This window comes from Salmo salar, chromosome 19, assembly GCF_965601325.2.
Source record: "Salmo salar chromosome 19, fSalSal1, whole genome shotgun sequence".
Classification (NCBI taxonomy): domain Eukaryota; kingdom Metazoa; phylum Chordata; class Actinopteri; order Salmoniformes; family Salmonidae; genus Salmo; species Salmo salar.
In genome coordinates this window covers 56,733,008-56,756,823 of record NC_138309.1, presented here as the reverse complement: position 1 = coordinate 56,756,823, position 23,816 = coordinate 56,733,008, and positions in this window count along the sequence as shown.

Here is a 23,816-nt window from a genome sequence, read left to right as displayed (position 1 = left end):
AGTAGCAGAGTACATTACTACATTGAGTAGCAGAGTACATTACTACATTGAGTAGCAGAGTATATTACTACATTGAGTAGCAGAGATATTACTACATTGAGTAGCAGAGTAGATTACTACATTGAGTAGCAGAGATATTACTACATTGAGTAGCAGAGATATTACTACATTGAGTAGCAGAGTAGATTACTACATTGAGCAGCAGAGTGCATTACTACATTGAGTAGCAGTGTACCTTACTACATTGAGTAGTTGAGTCGCAGAGTAGATTACTACATTGAGTAGCAGAGTACCTTTCTACATTGAGTAGCAGAGTACCTTTCTACATTGAGTAGCAGAGTATATTACTACATTGAGTAGCAGAGTGCATTACTACATTGAGTAGCAGAGTATATTACTACATTGAGTAGCAGAGTACCTTACTACATTGAGTAGCAGAGTAGATTACTACATTGAGTAGCAGAGATATTACTACATTGAGTAGCAGAGTAGATTACTACATTGAGTAGCAGAGTACCTTACTACATTGAGTAGCAGAGTACATTACTACATTGAGTAGCAGAGTACCTTACTACATTGAGTAGCAGAGTACCTTACTACATTGAGTAGCAGAGTACCTTACTACATTGAGTAGCAGAGTACCTTACTACATTGAGTAGCAGAGTACCTTACTACATTGAGTAGCATAGTATATTACTACATTGAGTAGCAGAGATATTACTACATTGAGTAGCAGAGTAGATTACTACATTGAGCAGCAGATTGCATTACTACATTGAGTAGCAGAGTATATTACTACATTGAGTAGCAGATATATTACTACATTGAGTAGCAGAGTAGATTACTACATTGAGCAGCAGAGTGCATTACTACATTGAGTAGCAGAGTATATTACTACATTGAGTAGCAGAGTATATTACTACATTGAGTAGCAGAGTTCCTTACTACATTGAGTAGCAGAGTACCTTACTACATTGAGTAGCAGAGTATATTACTACATTGAGTAGCAGAGATATTACTACATTGAGTAGCAGAGTAGATTACTACATTGAGCAGCAGAGTGCATTACTACATTGAGTAGCAGAGTAGATTACTACATTGAGTAGCAGAGTACCTTACTACATTGAGTAGCAGAGTACCTTACTACATTGAGTAGCAGAGTACCTTACTACATTGAGTAGCAGAGTACCTTACTACATTGAGTAGCAGAGTACCTTACTACATTGAGTAGCAGAGTACCTTACTACATTGAGTAGCAGAGTACCTTACTACATTGAGTAGCAGAGTATATTACTACATTGAGTAGCAGAGTATATTACTACATTGAGTAGCAGAGTACCTTACTACATTGAGTAGCAGAGTACCTTACTACATTGAGTAGCAGATATATTACTACATTGAGTAGCAGAGTAGATTACTACATTGAGTAGCAGAGTAGATTACTACATTGAGCAGCAGAGTGCATTACTACATTGAGTAGCAGAGTATATTACTACATTGAGTAGCAGAGTACCTTACTACATTGAGTAGCAGAGTACCTTACTACATTGAGTAGCAGAGTACCTTACTACATTGAGTAGCAGAGTACCTTACTACATTGAGTAGCAGAGTATATTACTACATTGAGTAGCAGAGTATATTACTACATTGAGTAGCAGAGTTATTACTACATTGAGTAACAGAGTAGATTACTACATTGAGCAGCAGAGTGCATTACTACATTGAGTAGCAGAGTAGATTACTACATTGAGTAGCAGAGTGCCTTACTACATTGAGTAGCAGAGTATATTACTACATTGAGTAGCAGAGTACCTTACTACATTGAGTAGCAGAGTACCTTACTACATTGAGTAGCAGAGTACCTTACTACATTGAGTAGCAGAGTACCTTACTACATTGAGTAGCAGAGTACCTTACTACATTGAGTAGCAGAGTACCTTACTACATTGAGTAGCAGAGATATTACTACATTGAGTAGCAGAGATATTACTACATTGAGTAGCAGAGTAGATTACTACATTGAGCAGCAGAGTGCATTACTACATTGAGTAGCAGAGTAGATTACTACATTGAGTAGCAGAGATATTACTACATTGAGTAGCAGAGTAGATTACTACATTGAGCAGCAGAGTGCATTACTACATTGAGTAGCAGTGTACCTTACTACATTGAGTAGTTGAGTCGCAGAGTAGATTACTACATTGAGTAGCAGAGTACCTTTCTACATTGAGTAGCAGAGTACCTTTCTACATTGAGTAGCAGAGTACCTTTCTACATTTAGTAGCAGAGTATATTACTACATTGAGTAGCAGAGTGCATTACTACATTGAGTAGCAGAGTATATTACTACATTGAGTAGCAGAGTACCTTACTACATTGAGTAGCAGAGTAGATTACTACATTGAGTAGCAGAGATATTACTACATTGAGTAGCAGAGTAGATTACTACATTGAGAAGCAGAGTACCTTACTACATTGAGTAGCAGAGTACCTTACTACATTGAGTAGCAGAGTACCTTACTACATTGAGTAGCAGAGTACCTTACTACATTGAGTAGCAGAGTACCTTACTACATTGAGTAGCAGAGTACCTTACTACATTGAGTAGCAGAGTATATTACTACATTGAGTAGCAGAGATATTACTACATTGAGTAGCAGAGTAGATTACTACATTGAGCAGCAGATTGCATTACTACATTGAGTAGCAGAGTATATTACTACATTGAGTAGCAGAGTATATTACTACATTGAGTAGCAGAGAACATTACTACATTGAGTAGCAGAGTACCTTACTACATTGAGTAGCAGAGTATATTACTACATTGAGTAGCAGATATATTACTACATTGAGTAGCAGAGTAGATTACTACATTGAGCAGCAGAGTGCATTACTACATTGAGCAGCAGAGTATATTACTACATTGAGTAGCAGAGTATATTACTACATTGAGTAGCAGAGTACCTTACTACATTGAGTAGCAGAGTACCTTACTACATTGAGTAGCAGAGTATATTACTACATTGAGTAGCAGAGATATTACTACATTGAGTAGCAGAGTGGATTACTACATTGAGCAGCAGAGTGCATTACTTCATTGAGTAGCAGAGTAGATTACTACATTGAGTAGCAGAGTACCTTACTACATTGAGTAGCAGAGTACCTTACTACATTGAGTAGCAGAGTACCTTACTACATTGAGTAGCAGAGTACCTTACTACATTGAGTAGCAGAGTACCTTACTACATTGAGTAGCAGAGTATCTTACTACATTGAGTAGCAGAGTATATTACTACATTGAGTAGCAGAGATATTACTACATTGAGTAGCAGAGTAGATTACTACATTGAGCAGCAGAGTGCATTAATACATTGAGTAGCAGAGTAGATTACTACATTGAGCAGCAGATTGCATTACAACATTGAGTAGCAGAGTATATTACTACATTGAGTAGCAGAGTACATTACTACATTGAGCAGCAGAGTACATTACTACATTGAGTAGCAGAGTACCTTACTACATTGAGTAGCAGAGTATATTACTACATTGAGTAGCAGAGATATTACTACATTGAGTAGCAGAGATATTACTACATTGAGTAGCAGAGTAGATTACTACATTGAGCAGCAGAGTGCATTACTACATTGAGTAGCAGAGTATATTACTACATTGAGTAGCAGAGTATATTACTACATTGAGTAGCAGAGTACCTTACTACATTGAGTAGCAGAGTACCTTACTACATTGAGTAGCAGAGTACCTTACTACATTGAGTAGCAGAGTACCTTACTACATTGAGTAGCAGAGTATATTACTACATTGAGTAGCAGAGATATTACTACATTGAGTAGCAGAGTAGATTACTACATTGAGTAGCAGAGTACCTTACTACATTGAGTAGCAGAGTACATTACTACATTGAGTAGCAGAGTACATTACTACATTGAGTAGCAGAGTATATTACTACATTGAGTAGCAGAGATATTACTACATTGAGTAGCAGAGTAGATTACTACATTGAGTAGCAGAGATATTACTACATTGAGTAGCAGAGATATTACTACATTGAGTAGCAGAGTAGATTACTACATTGAGCAGCAGAGTGCATTACTACATTGAGTAGCAGTGTACCTTACTACATTGAGTAGTTGAGTCGCAGAGTAGATTACTACATTGAGTAGCAGAGTACCTTTCTACATTGAGTAGCAGAGTACCTTTCTACATTGAGTAGCAGAGTATATTACTACATTGAGTAGCAGAGTGCATTACTACATTGAGTAGCAGAGTATATTACTACATTGAGTAGCAGAGTACCTTACTACATTGAGTAGCAGAGTAGATTACTACATTGAGTAGCAGAGATATTACTACATTGAGTAGCAGAGTAGATTACTACATTGAGTAGCAGAGTACCTTACTACATTGAGTAGCAGAGTACATTACTACATTGAGTAGCAGAGTACCTTACTACATTGAGTAGCAGAGTACCTTACTACATTGAGTAGCAGAGTACCTTACTACATTGAGTAGCAGAGTACCTTACTACATTGAGTAGCAGAGTACCTTACTACATTGAGTAGCAGAGTATATTACTACATTGAGTAGCAGATATATTACTACATTGAGTAGCAGAGTAGATTACTACATTGAGCAGCAGAGTGCATTACTACATTGAGTAGCAGAGTATATTACTACATTGAGTAGCAGAGTATATTACTACATTGAGTAGCAGAGTTCCTTACTACATTGAGTAGCAGAGTACCTTACTACATTGAGTAGCAGAGTATATTACTACATTGAGTAGCAGAGATATTACTACATTGAGTAGCAGAGTAGATTACTACATTGAGCAGCAGAGTGCATTACTACATTGAGTAGCAGAGTAGATTACTACATTGAGTAGCAGAGTACCTTACTACATTGAGTAGCAGAGTACCTTACTACATTGAGTAGCAGAGTACCTTACTACATTGAGTAGCAGAGTACCTTACTACATTGAGTAGCAGAGTACCTTACTACATTGAGTAGCAGAGTACCTTACTACATTGAGTAGCAGAGTATATTACTACATTGAGTAGCAGAGTATATTACTACATTGAGTAGCAGAGTACCTTACTACATTGAGTAGCAGAGTACCTTACTACATTGAGTAGCAGATATATTACTACATTGAGTAGCAGAGTAGATTACTACATTGAGTAGCAGAGTAGATTACTACATTGAGCAGCAGAGTGCATTACTACATTGAGTAGCAGAGTATATTACTACATTGAGTAGCAGAGTACCTTACTACATTGAGTAGCAGAGTACCTTACTACATTGAGTAGCAGAGTACCTTACTACATTGAGTAGCAGAGTATATTACTACATTGAGTAGCAGAGTATATTACTACATTGAGTAGCAGAGTTATTACTACATTGAGTAACAGAGTAGATTACTACATTGAGCAGCAGAGTGCATTACTACATTGAGTAGCAGAGTAGATTACTACATTGAGTAGCAGAGTGCCTTACTACATTGAGTAGCAGAGTATATTACTACATTGAGTAGCAGAGTACCTTACTACATTGAGTAGCAGAGTACCTTACTACATTGAGTAGCAGAGTACCTTACTACATTGAGTAGCAGAGTATATTACTACATTGAGTAGCAGAGTACCTTACTACATTGAGTAGCAGAGTACCTTACTACATTGAGTAGCAGAGTACCTTACTACATTGAGTAGCAGAGTATATTACTACATTGAGTAGCAGAGTATATTACTACATTGAGTAGCAGAGTTATTACTACATTGAGTAACAGAGTAGATTACTACATTGAGCAGCAGAGTGCATTACTACATTGAGTAGCAGAGTAGATTACTACATTGAGTAGCAGAGTGCCTTACTACATTGAGTAGCAGAGTATATTACTACATTGAGTAGCAGAGTACCTTACTACATTGAGTAGCAGAGTACCTTACTACATTGAGTAATAGAGTACCTTACTACATTGAGTAGCAGAGTACCTTACTACATTGAGTAGCAGAGTACCTTACTACATTGAGTAGCAGAGTATATTACTACATTGAGTAGCAGAGATATTACTACATTGAGTAGCAGAGATATTACTACATTGAGTAGCAGAGTAGATTACTACATTGAGCAGCAGAGTGCATTACTACATTGAGTAGCAGAGTAGATTACTACATTGAGTAGCAGAGATATTACTACATTGAGTAGCAGAGTAGATTACTACATTGAGCAGCAGAGTGCATTACTACATTGAGTAGCAGTGTACCTTACTACATTGAGTAGTTGAGTCGCAGAGTAGATTACTACATTGAGTAGCAGAGTACCTTTCTACATTGAGTAGCAGAGTACCTTTCTACATTGAGTAGCAGAGTACCTTTCTACATTTAGTAGCAGAGTATATTACTACATTGAGTAGCAGAGTGCATTACTACATTGAGTAGCAGAGTATATTACTACATTGAGTAGCAGAGTACCTTACTACATTGAGTAGCAGAGTAGATTACTACATTGAGTAGCAGAGATATTACTACATTGAGTAGCAGAGTAGATTACTACATTGAGAAGCAGAGTACCTTACTACATTGAGTAGCAGAGTACCTTACTACATTGAGTAGCAGAGTACCTTACTACATTGAGTAGCAGAGTACCTTACTACATTGAGTAGCAGAGTACCTTACTACATTGAGTAGCAGAGTACCTTACTACATTGAGTAGCAGAGTACCTTACTACATTGAGTAGCAGAGTATATTACTACATTGAGTAGCAGAGATATTACTACATTGAGTAGCAGAGTAGATTACTACATTGAGCAGCAGATTGCATTACTACATTGAGTAGCAGAGTATATTACTACATTGAGTAGCAGAGTATATTACTACATTGAGTAGCAGAGTACATTACTACATTGAGTAGCAGAGTACCTTACTACATTGAGTAGCAGAGTATATTACTACATTGAGTAGCAGATATATTACTACATTGAGTAGCAGAGTAGATTACTACATTGAGCAGCAGAGTGCATTACTACATTGAGCAGCAGAGTATATTACTACATTGAGTAGCAGAGTATATTACTACATTGAGTAGCAGAGTACCTTACTACATTGAGTAGCAGAGTATATTACTACATTGAGTAGCAGAGATATTACTACATTGAGTAGCAGAGTGGATTACTACATTGAGCAGCAGAGTGCATTACTTCATTGAGTAGCAGAGTAGATTACTACATTGAGTAGCAGAGTACCTTACTACATTGAGTAGCAGAGTACCTTACTACATTGAGTAGCAGAGTACCTTACTACATTGAGTAGCAGAGTACCTTACTACATTGAGTAGCAGAGTACCTTACTACATTGAGTAGCAGAGTACCTTACTACATTGAGTAGCAGAGTATATTACTACATTGAGTAGCAGAGATATTACTACATTGAGTAGCAGAGTAGATTACTACATTGAGCAGCAGAGTGCATTAATACATTGAGTAGCAGAGTAGATTACTACATTGAGTAGCAGAGATATTACTACATTGAGTAGCAGAGATATTACTACATTGAGTAGCAGAGTAGATTACTACATTGAGCAGCAGAGTGCATTACTACATTGAGTAGCAGAGTACCTTACTACATTGAGTAGCAGAGTATATTACTACATTGAGTAGCAGAGATATTACTACATTGAGCAGCAGAGTGCATTACTACATTGAGTAGCAGAGTATATTACTACATTGAGTAGCAGAGTACCTTACTACATTGAGTAGCAGAGTACCTTACTACATTGAGTAGCAGAGTACATAACTACATTGTGTAGCAGAGTACCTTACTACATTGAGTAGCATAGTATATTACTACATTGAGTAGCAGAGATATTACTACATTGAGTAGCAGAGTAGATTACTACATTGAGCAGCAGATTGCATTACAACATTGAGTAGCAGAGTATATTACTACATTGAGTAGCAGAGTACATTACTACATTGAGTAGCAGAGTACATTACTACATTGAGTAGCAGAGTACCTTACTACATTGAGTAGCAGAGTATATTACTACATTGAGTAGCAGAGATATTACTACATTGAGTAGCAGAGATATTACTACATTGAGTAGCAGAGTAGATTACTACATTGAGCAGCAGAGTGCATTACTACATTGAGCAGCAGAGTAGATTACTACATTGAGTAGCAGAGTACCTTACTACATTGAGTAGCAGAGTACATTACTACATTGAGTAGCAGAGTACCTTACTACATTGAGTAGCAGAGTACCTTACTACATTGAGTAGCAGAGTACCTTACTACATTGAGTAGCAGAGTACCTTACTACAATGAGTAGCAGAGTACCTTACTACATTGAGTAGCAGAGTACCTTACTACATTGAGTAGCAGAGTATATTACTACATTGAGTAGCAGAGATATTACTACATTGAGAAGCAGAGTAGATTACTACATTGAGCAGCAGATTGCATTACTACATTGAGTAGCAGAGTATATTACTACATTGAGTAGCAGAGTATATTACTACATTGAGTAGCAGAGTACATTACTACATTGAGTAGCAGAGTATATTACTACATTGAGTAGCAGAGATATTACTACATTGAGTAGCAGAGTAGATTACTACATTGAGCAGCAGAGTGCATTACTACATTGAGTAGCAGAGTATATTACTACATTGAGTAGCAGAGTATATTACTACATTGAGTAGCAGAGTACCTTACTACATTGAGTAGCAGAGTACCTTACTACATTGAGTAGCAGAGTATATTACTACATTGAGTAGCAGATATATTACTACATTGAGTAGCAGAGTAGATTACTACATTGAGCAGCAGAGTGCATTACTACATTGAGTAGCAGAGTAGATTACTACATTGAGTAGCAGAGTACCTTACTACATTGAGTGGCAGAGTATATTACTACATTGAGTACCAGAGTACCTTACTACATTGAGTAGCAGAGTACCTTACTACATTGAGTTGCAGAGTATATTACTACATTGAGTAGCAGATATATTACTACATTGAGTAGCAGAGTAGATTACTACATTGAGCAGCAGATTGCATTACTACATTGAGTAGCAGAGTATATTACTACATTGAGTAGCAGAGTATATTACTACATTGAGTAGCAGAGTATATTACTACATTGAGTAGCAGAGTACATTACTACATTGAGTAGCAGAGTAGCTTACTACATTGAGTAGCAGATATATTACTACATTGAGTAGCAGAGTAGATTACTACATTGAGTAGCAGAGTAGATTACTACATTGAGCAGCAGAGTGCATTACTACATTGAGTAGCAGAGTATATTACTACATTGAGTAGCAGAGTACCTTACTACATTGAGTAGCAGAGTACCTTACTACATTGAGTAGCAGAGTACCTTACTACATTGAGTAGCAGAGTACCTTACTACATTGAGTAGCAGAGTATATTACTACATTGAGTAGCAGAGATATTACTACATTGAGTAGCAGAGTAGATTACTACATTGAGCAGCAGAGTGCATTAATACATTGAGTAGCAGAGTAGATTACTACATTGAGTAGCAGAGATATTACTACATTCAGTAGCAGAGATATTACTACATTGAGTAGCAGAGTAGATTACTACATTGAGCAGCAGAGTGCATTACTACATTGAGTAGCAGAGTACCTTACTACATTGAGTAGCAGAGTATATTACTACATTGAGTAGCAGAGATATTACTACATTGAGCAGCAGAGTGCATTACTACATTGAGTAGCAGAGTATATTACTACATTGAGTAGCAGAGTACCTTACTACATTGAGTAGCAGAGTACCTTACTACATTGAGTAGCAGAGTACATAACTACATTGTGTAGCAGAGTACCTTACTACATTGAGTAGCATAGTATATTACTACATTGAGTAGCAGAGATATTACTACATTGAGTAGCAGAGTAGATTACTACATTGAGCAGCAGATTGCATTACAACATTGAGTAGCAGAGTATATTACTACATTGAGTAGCAGAGTACATTACTACATTGAGTAGCAGAGTACATTACTACATTGAGTAGCAGAGTACCTTACTACATTGAGTAGCAGAGTATATTACTACATTGAGTAGCAGAGATATTACTACATTGAGTAGCAGAGATATTACTACATTGAGTAGCAGAGTAGATTACTACATTGAGCAGCAGAGTGCATTACTACATTGAGCAGCAGAGTAGATTACTACATTGAGTAGCAGAGTACCTTACTACATTGAGTAGCAGAGTACATTACTACATTGAGTAGCAGAGTACCTTACTACATTGAGTAGCAGAGTACCTTACTACATTGAGTAGCAGAGTACCTTACTACATTGAGTAGCAGAGTACCTTACTACATTGAGTAGCAGAGTACCTTACTACATTGAGTAGCAGAGTATATTACTACATTGAGTAGCAGAGATATTACTACATTGAGAAGCAGAGTAGATTACTACATTGAGCAGCAGATTGCATTACTACATTGAGTAGCAGAGTATATTACTACATTGAGTAGCAGAGTATATTACTACATTGAGTAGCAGAGTACATTACTACATTGAGTAGCAGAGTATATTACTACATTGAGTAGCAGAGATATTACTACATTGAGTAGCAGAGTAGATTACTACATTGAGCAGCAGAGTGCATTACTACATTGAGTAGCAGAGTATATTACTACATTGAGTAGCAGAGTATATTACTACATTGAGTAGCAGAGTACCTTACTACATTGAGTAGCAGAGTACCTTACTACATTGAGTAGCAGAGTATATTACTACATTGAGTAGCAGATATATTACTACATTGAGTAGCAGAGTAGATTACTACATTGAGCAGCAGAGTGCATTACTACATTGAGTAGCAGAGTAGATTACTACATTGAGTAGCAGAGTACCTTACTACATTGAGTGGCAGAGTATATTACTACATTGAGTACCAGAGTACCTTACTACATTGAGTAGCAGAGTACCTTACTACATTGAGTTGCAGAGTATATTACTACATTGAGTAGCAGATATATTACTACATTGAGAAGCAGAGTAGATTACTACATTGAGCAGCAGATTGCATTACTACATTGAGTAGCAGAGTATATTACTACATTGAGTAGCAGAGTATATTACTACATTGAGTAGCAGAGTATATTACTACATTGAGTAGCAGAGTACATTACTACATTGAGTAGCAGAGTAGCTTACTACATTGAGTAGCAGATATATTACTACATTGAGTAGCAGAGTAGATTACTACATTGAGTAGCAGAGTAGATTACTACATTGAGCAGCAGAGTGCATTACTACATTGAGTAGCAGAGTATATTACTACATTGAGTAGCAGAGTACCTTACTACATTGAGTAGCAGAGTACCTTACTACATTGAGTAGCAGAGTACCTTACTACATTGAGTAGCAGAGTACATTACTACATTGAGTAGCAGAGATATTACTACATTGAGTAGCAGAGTAGATTACTACATTGAGCAGCAGAGTGCATTACTACATTGAGTAGCAGAGTAGATTACTACATTGAGTAACAGAGATATTACTACATTGAGTAGCAGAGATATTACTACATTGAGTAGCAGAGTAGATTACTACATTGAGCAGCAGAGTGCATTACTACATTGAGTAGCAGAGTACCTTACTACATTGAGTAGCAGAGTATATTACTACATTGAGTAGCAGAGATATTACTACATTGAGTAGCAGAGTACCTTACTACATTGAGTAGCAGAGTACCTTACTACATTGAGTAGCAGAGTACCTTACTACATTGAGGAGCAGAGTACCTTACTACATTGAGTAGCAGAGTACCTTACTACATTGAGTAGCAGAGTATATTACTACATTGAGTAGCAGAGATATTACTACATTGAGTAGCAGAGTAGATTACTACATTGAGTAGCAGAGTACCTTACTACATTGAGTAGCAGAGTACCTTACTACATTGAGTAGCAGAGTACCTTACTACATTGAGTAGCAGAGTACATTACTACATTGAGTAGCAGAGATATTACTACATTGAGTAGCAGAGTAGATTACTACATTGAGCAGCAGAGTGCATTACTACATTGAGTAGCAGAGTAGATTACTACATTGAGTAGCAGAGATATTACTACATTGAGTAGCAGAGATATTACTACATTGAGTAGCAGAGTAGATTACTACATTGAGCAGCAGAGTGCATTACTACATTGAGTAGCAGAGTACCTTACTACATTGAGTAGCAGAGTATATTACTACATTGAGTAGCAGAGATATTACTACATTGAGTAGCAGAGTACCTTACTACATTGAGTAGCAGAGTACCTTACTACATTGAGTAGCAGAGTACCTTACTACATTGAGTAGCAGAGTACCTTACTACATTGAGGAGCAGAGTACCTTACTACATTGAGTAGCAGAGTACCTTACTACATTGAGTAGCAGAGTATATTACTACATTGAGTAGCAGAGATATTACTACATTGAGTAGCAGAGTAGATTACTACATTGAGCAGCAGAGTGCATTACCACATTGAGTAGCAGAGTATATTACTACATTGAGTAGCAGAGTATATTACTACATTGAGTAGCAGAGTACCTTACTACATTGAGTAGCAGAGTACCTTACTACATTGAGTAGCAGAGTACCTTACTACATTGAGTAGCAGAGTACCTTACTACATTGAGTAGCAGAGTATATTACTACATTGAGTAGCAGAGATATTACTACATTGAGTAGCAGAGTAGATTACTACATTGAGCAGCAGAGTGCATTACTACATTGAGTAGCAGAGTAGATTACTACATTGAGTAGCAGAGTACCTTACTACATTGAGTAGCAGAGTACATTACTACATTGAGTAGCAGAGTACATTACTACATTGAGTAGCAGAGTATATTACTACATTGAGTAGCAGAGATATTACTACATTGAGTAGCAGAGTAGATTACTACATTGAGTAGCAGAGATATTACTACATTGAGTAGCAGAGTATATTACTACATTGAGTAGCAGAGTACCTTACTACATTGAGTAGCAGAGTACCTTACTACATTGAGTAGCAGAGTATATTACTACATTGAGTAGCAGATATATTACTACATTGAGTAGCAGAGTAGATTACTACATTGAGCAGCAGAGTGCATTACTACATTGAGTAGCAGAGTAGATTACTACATTGAGTAGCAGAGTACCTTACTACATTGAGTGGCAGAGTATATTACTACATTGAGTACCAGAGTACCTTACTACATTGAGTAGCAGAGTACCTTACTACATTGAGTTGCAGAGTATATTACTACATTGAGTAGCAGATATATTACTACATTGAGTAGCAGAGTAGATTACTACATTGAGCAACAGATTGCATTACTACATTGAGTAGCAGAGTATATTACTACATTGAGTAGCAGAGTATATTACTACATTGAGTAGCAGAGTATATTACTACATTGAGTAGCAGAGTACATTACTACATTGAGTAGCAGAGTAGCTTACTACATTGAGTAGCAGATATATTACTACATTGAGTAGCAGAGTAGATTACTACATTGAGTAGCAGAGTAGATTACTACATTGAGCAGCAGAGTGCATTACTACATTGAGTAGCAGAGTATATTACTACATTGAGTAGCAGAGCACCTTACTACATTGAGTAGCAGAGTACCTTACTACATTGAGTAGCAGAGTACCTTACTACATTGAGTAGCAGAGTACCTTACTACATTGAGTAGCAGAGTATATTACTACATTGAGTAGCAGAGTATATTACTACATTGAGTAGCAGAGATATTACTACATTGAGTAGCAGAGTAGATTACTACATTGAGCAGCAGAGTGCATTACTACATTGAGTAGCAGAGTAGATTACTACATTGAGTAGCAGAGTACCTTACTACATTGAGTAGCAGAGTACCTTACTACATTGAGTAGCAGAGTACCTTACTACATTGAGTAGCAGAGTACCTTACTACATTGAGTAGCAGAGTACCTTACTACATTGAGTAGCAGAGTATATTACTACATTGAGTAGCAGAGATATTACTACATTGAGTAGCAGAGTAGATTACTACATTGAGCAGCAGAGTGCATTACTACATTGAGTAGCAGAGTAGATTACTACATTGAGTAGCAGAGATATTACTACATTGAGTAGCAGAGATATTACTACATTGAGTAGCAGAGTAGATTACTACATTGAGCAGCAGAGTGCATTACTACATTGAGTAGCAGAGTACCTTACTACATTGAGTAGCAGAGTATATTACTACATTGAGTAGCAGAGATATCACTACATTGAGTAGCAGAGTACCTTACTACATTGAGTAGCAGAGTACCTTACTACATTGAGTAGCAGAGTACCTTACTACATTGAGTAGCAGAGTACCTTACTACATTGAGGAGCAGAGTACCTTACTACATTGAGTAGCAGAGTACCTTACTACATTGAGTAGCAGAGTATATTACTACTTTGAGTAGCAGAGATATTACTACATTGAGTAGCAGAGTAGATTACTACATTGAGCAGCAGATTGCATTACAACATTGAGTAGCAGAGTATATTACTACATTGAGTAGCAGAGTACATTACTACATTGAGTAGCAGAGTACATTACTACATTGAGTAGCAGAGTACCTTACTACATTGAGTAGCAGAGTATATTACTACATTGAGTAGCAGAGATATTACTACATTGAGTAGCAGAGATATTACTACATTGAGTAGCAGAGTAGATTACTACATTGAGCAGCAGAGTGCATTACTACATTGAGTAGCAGAGTATATTACTACATTGAGTAGCAGAGTATATTACTACATTGAGTAGCAGAGTACCTTACTACATTGAGTAGCAGAGTACCTTACTACATTGAGTAGCAGAGTACCTTACTACATTGAGTAGCAGAGTAGATTACTACATTGAGCAGCAGAGTGCATTACTACATTGAGTAGCAGAGTATATTACTACATTGAGTAGCAGAGTATATTACTACATTGAGTAGCAGAGTACCTTACTACATTGAGTAGCAGAGTACCTTACTACATTGAGTAGCAGAGTACCTTACTACATTGAGTAGCAGAGTACTTTACTACATTGAGTAGCAGAGTATATTACTACATTGAGTAGCAGAGATATTACTACATTGAGTAGCAGAGTAGATTACTACATTGAGCAGCAGAGTGCATTACTACATTGAGTTGCAGAGTAGATTACTACATTGAGTAGCAGAGTACATTACTACATTGAGTAGCAGAGTACATTACTACATTGAGTAGCAGAGTATATTACTACATTGAGTAGCAGAGATATTACTACATTGAGTAGCAGAGTAGATTACTACATTGAGTAGCAGAGATATTACTACATTGAGTAGCAGAGTATATTACTACATTGAGTAGCAGAGTACCTTACTACATTGAGTAGCAGAGTACCTTACTACATTGAGTAGCAGAGTATATTACTACATTGAGTAGCAGATATATTACTACATTGAGTAGCAGAGTAGATTACTACATTGAGCAGCAGAGTGCATTACTACATTGAGTAGCAGAGTAGATTACTACATTGAGTAGCAGAGTACCTTACTACATTGAGTGGCAGAGTATATTACTACATTGAGTACCAGAGTACCTTACTACATTGAGTAGCAGAGTACCTTACTACATTGAGTTGCAGAGTATATTACTACATTGAGTAGCAGATATATTACTACATTGAGTAGCAGAGTAGATTACTACATTGAGCAGCAGATTGCATTACTACATTGAGTAGCAGAGTATATTACTACATTGAGTAGCAGAGTATATTACTACATTGAGTAGCAGAGTATATTACTACATTGAGTAGCAGAGTACCTTACTACATTGAGTAGCAGAGTACCTTACTACATTGAGTAGCAGAGTACCTTACTACATTGAGTAGCAGAGTAGATTACTACATTGAGCAGCAGAGTGCATTACTACATTGAGTAGCAGAGTATATTACTACATTGAGTAGCAGAGTATATTACTACATTGAGTAGCAGAGTACCTTACTACATTGAGTAGCAGAGTACCTTACTACATTGAGGAGCAGAGTACCTTACTACATTGAGTAGCAGAGTACCTTACTACATTGAGTAGCAGAGTATATTACTACATTGAGTAGCAGAGATATTACTACATTGAGTAGCAGAGTAGATTACTACATTGAGCAGCAGATTGCATTACAACATTGAGTAGCAGAGTATATTACTACATTGAGTAGCAGAGTACATTACTACATTGAGTAGCAGAGTACATTACTACATTGAGTAGCAGAGTACCTTACTACATTGAGTAGCAGAGTATATTACTACATTGAGTAGCAGAGATATTACTACATTGAGTAGCAGAGATATTACTACATTGAGTAGCAGAGTAGATTACTACATTGAGCAGCAGAGTGCATTACTACATTGAGTAGCAGAGTATATTACTACATTGAGTAGCAGAGTATATTACTACATTGAGTAGCAGAGTACCTTACTACATTGAGTAGCAGAGTACCTTACTACATTGAGTAGCAGAGTACCTTACTACATTGAGTAGCAGAGTACCTTACTACATTGAGTAGCAGAGTATATTACTACATTGAGTAGCAGAGATATTACTACATTGAGTAGCAGAGTAGATTACTACATTGAGCAGCAGAGTGCATTACTACATTGAGTAGCAGAGTAGATTACTACATTGAGTAGCAGAGTACCTTACTACATTGAGTAGCAGAGTACATTACTACATTGAGTAGCAGAGTACATTACTACATTGAGTAGCAGAGTATATTACTACATTGAGTAGCAGAGATATTACTACATTGAGTAGCAGAGTAGATTACTACATTGAGTAGCAGAGATATTACTACATTGAGTAGCAGAGATATTACTACATTGAGCAGCAGAGTAGATTACTACATTGAGCAGCAGAGTGCATTACTACATTGAGTAGCAGTGTACCTTACTACATTGAGTAGTTGAGTCGCAGAGTAGATTACTACATTGAGTAGCAGAGTACCTTTCTACATTGAGTAGCAGAGTACCTTTCTACATTGAGTAGCAGAGTATATTACTACATTGAGTAGCAGAGTGCATTACTACATTGAGTAGCAGAGTATATTACTACATTGAGTAGCAGAGTACCTTACTACATTGAGTAGCAGAGTAGATTACTACATTGAGTAGCAGAGATATTACTAAATTGAGTAGCAGAGTAGATTACTACATTGAGTAGCAGAGTACCTTACTACATTGAGTAGCAGAGTACATTACTACATTGAGTAGCAGAGTACCTTACTACATTGAGTAGCAGAGTACCTTACTACATTGAGTAGCAGAGTATATTACTACATTGAGTAGCAGAGATATTACTACATTGAGTAGCAGAGATATTACTACATTGAGTAGCAGAGTAGATTACTACATTGAGCAGCAGAGTGCATTACTACATTGAGCAGCAGAGTAGATTACTACATTGAGTAGCAGAGTACCTTACTACATTGAGTAGCAGAGTACATTACTACATTGAGTAGCAGAGTACCTTACTACATTGAGTAGCAGAGTACCTTACCTCATTGAGTAGCAGAGTACCTTACTACATTGAGTAGCAGAGTACCTTACTACATTGAGTAGCAGAGTACCTTACTACATTGAGTAGCAGAGTACCTTACTACATTGAGTAGCAGAGTATATTACTACATTGAGTAGCAGAGATATTACAACATTGAGAAGCAGAGTAGATTACTACATTGAGCAGCAGATTGCATTACTACATTGAGTAGCAGAGTATATTACTACATTGAGTAGCAGAGTATATTACTACATTGAGTAGCAGAGTACATTACTACATTGAGTAGCAGAGTATATTACTACATTGAGTAGCAGAGATATTACTACATTGAGTAGCAGAGTAGATTACTACATTGAGCAGCAGAGTGCATTACTACATTGAGTAGCAGAGTATATTACTACATTGAGTAGCAGAGTATATTACTACATTGAGTAGCAGAGTACCTTACTACATTGAGTTGCAGAGCACCTTACTACATTGAGTAGCAGAGTACCTTACTACATTGAGTAGCAGAGTACCTTACTACATTGAGGAGCAGAGTACCTTACTACATTGAGTAGCAGAGTACCTTACTACATTGAGTAGCAGAGTACCTTACTACATTGAGTAGTGGAGTATATTACTACATTGAGTAGCAGAGTATATTACTACATTGAGTAGCAGAGATATTACTACATTGAGTAGCAGAGTAGATTACTACATTGAGCAGCAGAGTGCATTACTACATTGAGTAGCAGAGTAGATTACTACATTGAGTAGCAGAGTACCTTACTACATTGAGTAGCAGAGTACCTTACTACATTGAGTAGCAGAGTACCTTACTACATTGAGTAGCAGAGTACCTTACTACATTGAGTAGCAGAGTACCTTACTACATTGAGTAGCAGAGTACCTTACTACATTGAGTAGCAGAGTATATTACTACATTGAGTAGCAGAGATATTACTACATTGAGTAGCAGAGTAGATTACTACATTGAGCAGCAGAGTGCATTACTACATTGAGTAGCAGAGTAGATTACTACATTGAGTAGCAGAGATATTACTACATTGAGTAGCAGAGATATTACTACATTGAGTAGCAGAGTAGATTACTACATTGAGCAGCAGAGTGCATTACTACATTGAGTAGCAGAGTACCTTACTACATTGAGTAGCAGAGTATATTACTACATTGAGTAGCAGAGATATTACTACATTGAGTAGCAGAGTACCTTACTACATTGAGTAGTAGAGTACCTTACTACATTGAGTAGCAGAGTACCTTACTACATTGAGTAGCAGAGTACCTTACTACATTGAGGAGCAGAGTACCTTACTACATTGAGTAGCAGAGTCCCTTACTACATTGAGTAGCAGAGTATATTACTACATTGAGTAGCAGAGATATTACTACATTGAGTAGCAGAGTAGATTACTACATTGAGCAGCAGATTGCATTACAACATTGAGTAGCAGAGTATATTACTACATTGAGTAGCAGAGTACATTACTACATTGAGTAGCAGAGTACATTACTACATTGAGTAGCAGAGTACCTTACTACATTGAGTAGCAGAGTATATTACTACATTGAGTAGCAGAGATATTACTACATTGAGTAGCAGAGATATTACTACATTGAGTAGCAGAGTAGATTACTACATTGAGCAGCAGAGTGCATTACTACATTGAGTAGCAGAGTATATTACTACATTGAGTAGCACAGTATATTACTACATTGAGTAGCAGAGTACCTTACTACATTGAGTAGCAGAGTACCTTACTACATTGAGTAGCAGAGTACCTTACTACATTGAGTAGCAGAGTATATTACTACATTGAGTAGCAGAGATATTACTACATTGAGTAGCAGAGTAGATTACTACATTGAGCAGCAGAGTGCATTACTACATTGAGTAGCAGAGTAGATTACTACATTGAGTAGCAGAGTACCTTACTACATTGAGTAGCAGAGTACATTACTACATTGAGTAGCAGAGTACATTACTACATTGAGTAGCAGAGTATATTACTACATTGAGTAGCAGAGATATTACTACATTGAGTAGCAGAGTAGATTACTACATTGAGTAGCAGAGATATTACTACATTGAGTAGCAGAGATATTACTACATTGAGCAGCAGAGTAGATTACTACATTGAGCAGCAGAGTGCATTACTACATTGAGTAGCAGTGTACCTTACTACATTGAGTAGTTGAGTCGCAGAGTAGATTACTACATTGAGTAGCAGAGTACCTTTCTACATTGAGTAGCAGAGTACCTTTCTACATTGAGTAGCAGAGTATATTACTACATTGAGTAGCAGAGTATATTACTACATTGAGTAGCAGAGTACCTTACTACATTGAGTAGCAGAGTACCTTACTACATTGAGTAGCAGAGTACCTTACTACATTGAGTAGCAGAGTACTTTACTACATTGAGTAGCAGAGTATATTACTACATTGAGTAGCAGAGATATTACTACATTGAGTAGCAGAGTAGATTACTACATTGAGCAGCAGAGTGCATTACTACATTGAGTTGCAGAGTAGATTACTACATTGAGTAGCAGAGTACATTACTACATTGAGTAGCAGAGTACATTACTACATTGAGTAGCAGAGTATATTACTACATTGAGTAGCAGAGATATTACTACATTGAGTAGCAGAGTAGATTACTACATTGAGTAGCAGAGATATTACTACATTGAGTAGCAGAGTATATTACTACATTGAGTAGCAGAGTACCTTACTACATTGAGTAGCAGAGTACCTTACTACATTGAGTAGCAGAGTATATTACTACATTGAGTAGCAGATATATTACTACATTGAGTAGCAGAGTAGATTACTACATTGAGCAGCAGAGTGCATTACTACATTGAGTAGCAGAGTAGATTACTACATTGAGTAGCAGAGTACCTTACTACATTGAGTGGCAGAGTATATTACTACATTGAGTACCAGAGTACCTTACTACATTGAGTAGCAGAGTACCTTACTACATTGAGTTGCAGAGTATATTACTACATTGAGTAGCAGATATATTACTACATTGAGTAGCAGAGTAGATTACTACATTGAGCAGCAGATTGCATTACTACATTGAGTAGCAGAGTATATTACTACATTGAGTAGCAGAGTATATTACTACATTGAGTAGCAGAGTATATTACTACATTGAGTAGCAGAGTACCTTACTACATTGAGTAGCAGAGTACCTTACTACATTGAGTAGCAGAGTACCTTACTACATTGAGTAGCAGAGTAGATTACTACATTGAGCAGCAGAGTGCATTACTACATTGAGTAGCAGAGTATATTACTACATTGAGTAGCAGAGTATATTACTACATTGAGTAGCAGAGTACCTTACTACATTGAGTAGCAGAGTACCTTACTACATTGAGTAGCAGAGTACCTTACTACATTGAGTAGCAGAGTACTTTACTACATTGAGTAGCAGAGTATATTACTACATTGAGTAGCAGAGATATTACTACATTGAGTAGCAGAGTAGATTACTACATTGAGCAGCAGAGTGCATTACTACATTGAGTAGCAGAGTAGATTACTACATTGAGTAGCAGAGTACATTACTACATTGAGTAGCAGAGTACATTACTACATTGAGTAGCAGAGTATATTACTACATTGAGTAGCAGAGATATTACTACATTGAGTAGCAGAGTAGATTACTACATTGAGTAGCAGAGATATTACTACATTGAGTAGCAGAGTATATTACTACATTGAGTAGCAGAGTACCTTACTACATTGAGTAGCAGAGTACCTTACTACATTGAGTAGCAGAGTATATTACTACATTGAGTAGCAGATATATTACTACATTGAGTAGCAGAGTAGATTACTACATTGAGCAGCAGAGTGCATTACTACATTGAGTAGCAGAGTAGATTACTACATTGAGTAGCAGAGTACCTTACTACATTGAGTGGCAGAGTATATTACTACATTGAGTACCAGAGTACCTTACTACATTGAGTAGCAGAGTACCTTACTACATTGAGTTGCAGAGTATATTACTACATTGAGTAGCAGATATATTACTACATTGAGTAGCAGAGTAGATTACTACATTGAGCAGCAGATTGCATTACTACATTGAGTAGCAGAGTATATTACTACATTGAGTAGCAGAGTATATTACTACATTGAGTAGCAGAGTATATTACTACATTGAGTAGCAGAGTACATTACTACATTGAGTAGCAGAGTAGCTTACTACATTGAGTAGCAGATATATTACTACATTGAGTAGCAGAGTAGATTACTACATTGAGTAGCAGAGTAGATTACTACATTGAGCAGCAGAGTGCATTACTACATTGAGTAGCAGAGTATATTACTACATTGAGTAGCAGAGTACCTTACTACATTGAGTAGCAGAGTACCTTACTACATTGAGTAGCAGAGTACCTTACTACATTGAGTAGCAGAGTACCTTACTACATTGAGTAGCGGAGTATATTACTACATTGAGTAGCAGAGTATATTACTACATTGAGTAGCAGAGATATTACTACATTGAGTAGCAGAGTAGATTACTACATTGAGCAGCAGAGTGCATTACTACATTGAGTAGCAGAGTAGATTACTACATTGAGTAGCAGAGTACCTTACTACATTGAGTAGCAGAGTACCTTACTACATTGAGTAGCAGAGTACCTTACTACATTGAGTAGCAGAGTACCTTACTACATTGAGTAGCAGAGTACCTTACTACATTGAGTAGCAGAGTATATTACTACATTGAGTAGCAGAGATATTACTACATTGAGTAGCAGAGTAGATTACTACATTGAGCAGCAGAGTGCATTACTACATTGAGTAGCAGAGTAGATTATAACATTGAGTAGCAGAGATATTACCACATTGAGTAGCAGAGATATTACTACATTGAGTAGCAGAGTAGATTACTACATTGAGCAGCAGAGTGCATTACTACATTGAGTAGCAGAGTACCTTACTACATTGAGTAGCAGAGTATATTACTACATTGAGTAGCAGAGATATTACTACATTGAGTAGCAGAGTACCTTACTACATTGAGTAGCAGAGTACCTTACTACATTGAGTAGCAGAGTACCTTACTACATTGAGTAGCAGAGTACCTTACTACATTGAGGAGCAGAGTACCTTACTACATTGAGTAGCAGAGTACCTTACTACATTGAGTAGCAGAGTATATTACTACATTGAGTAGCAGAGATATTACTACATTGAGTAGCAGAGTAGATTACTACATTGAGCAGCAGATTGCATTACAACATTGAGTAGCAGAGTATATTACTACATTGAGTAGCAGAGTACATTACTACATTGAGTAGCAGAGTACATTACTACATTGAGTAGCAGAGTACCTTACTACATTGAGTAGCAGAGTATATTACTACATTGAGTAGCAGAGATATTACTACATTGAGTAGCAGAGATATTACTACATTGAGTAGCAGAGTAGATTACTACATTGAGCAGCAGAGTGCATTACTACATTGAGTAGCAGAGTATATTACTACATTGAGTAGCAGAGTATATTACTACATTGAGTAGCAGAGTACCTTACTACATTGAGTAGCAGAGTACCTTACTACATTGAGTAGCAGAGTACCTTACTACATTGAGTAGCAGAGTACCTTACTACATTGAGTAGCAGAGTATATTACTACATTGAGTAGCAGAGATATTACTACATTGAGTAGCAGAGTAGATTACTACATTGAGCAGCAGAGTGCATTACTACATTGAGTAGCAGAGTAGATTACTACATTGAGTAGCAGAGTACCTTACTACATTGAGTAGCAGAGTACATTACTACATTGAGTAGCAGAGTACATTACTACATTGAGTAGCAGAGTATATTACTACATTGAGTAGCAGAGATATTACTACATTGAGTAGCAGAGTAGATTACTACATTGAGTAGCAGAGATATTACTACATTGAGTAGCAGAGATATTACTACATTGAGCAGCAGAGTAGATTACTACATTGAGCAGCAGAGTGCATTACTACATTGAGTAGCAGTGTACCTTACTACATTGAGTAGTTGAGTCGCAGAGTAGATTACTACATTGAGTAGCAGAGTACCTTTCTACATTGAGTAGCAGAGTACCTTTCTACATTGAGTAGCAGAGTATATTACTACATTGAGTAGCAGAGTGCATTACTACATTGAGTAGCAGAGTATATTACTACATTGAGTAGCAGAGTACCTTACTAC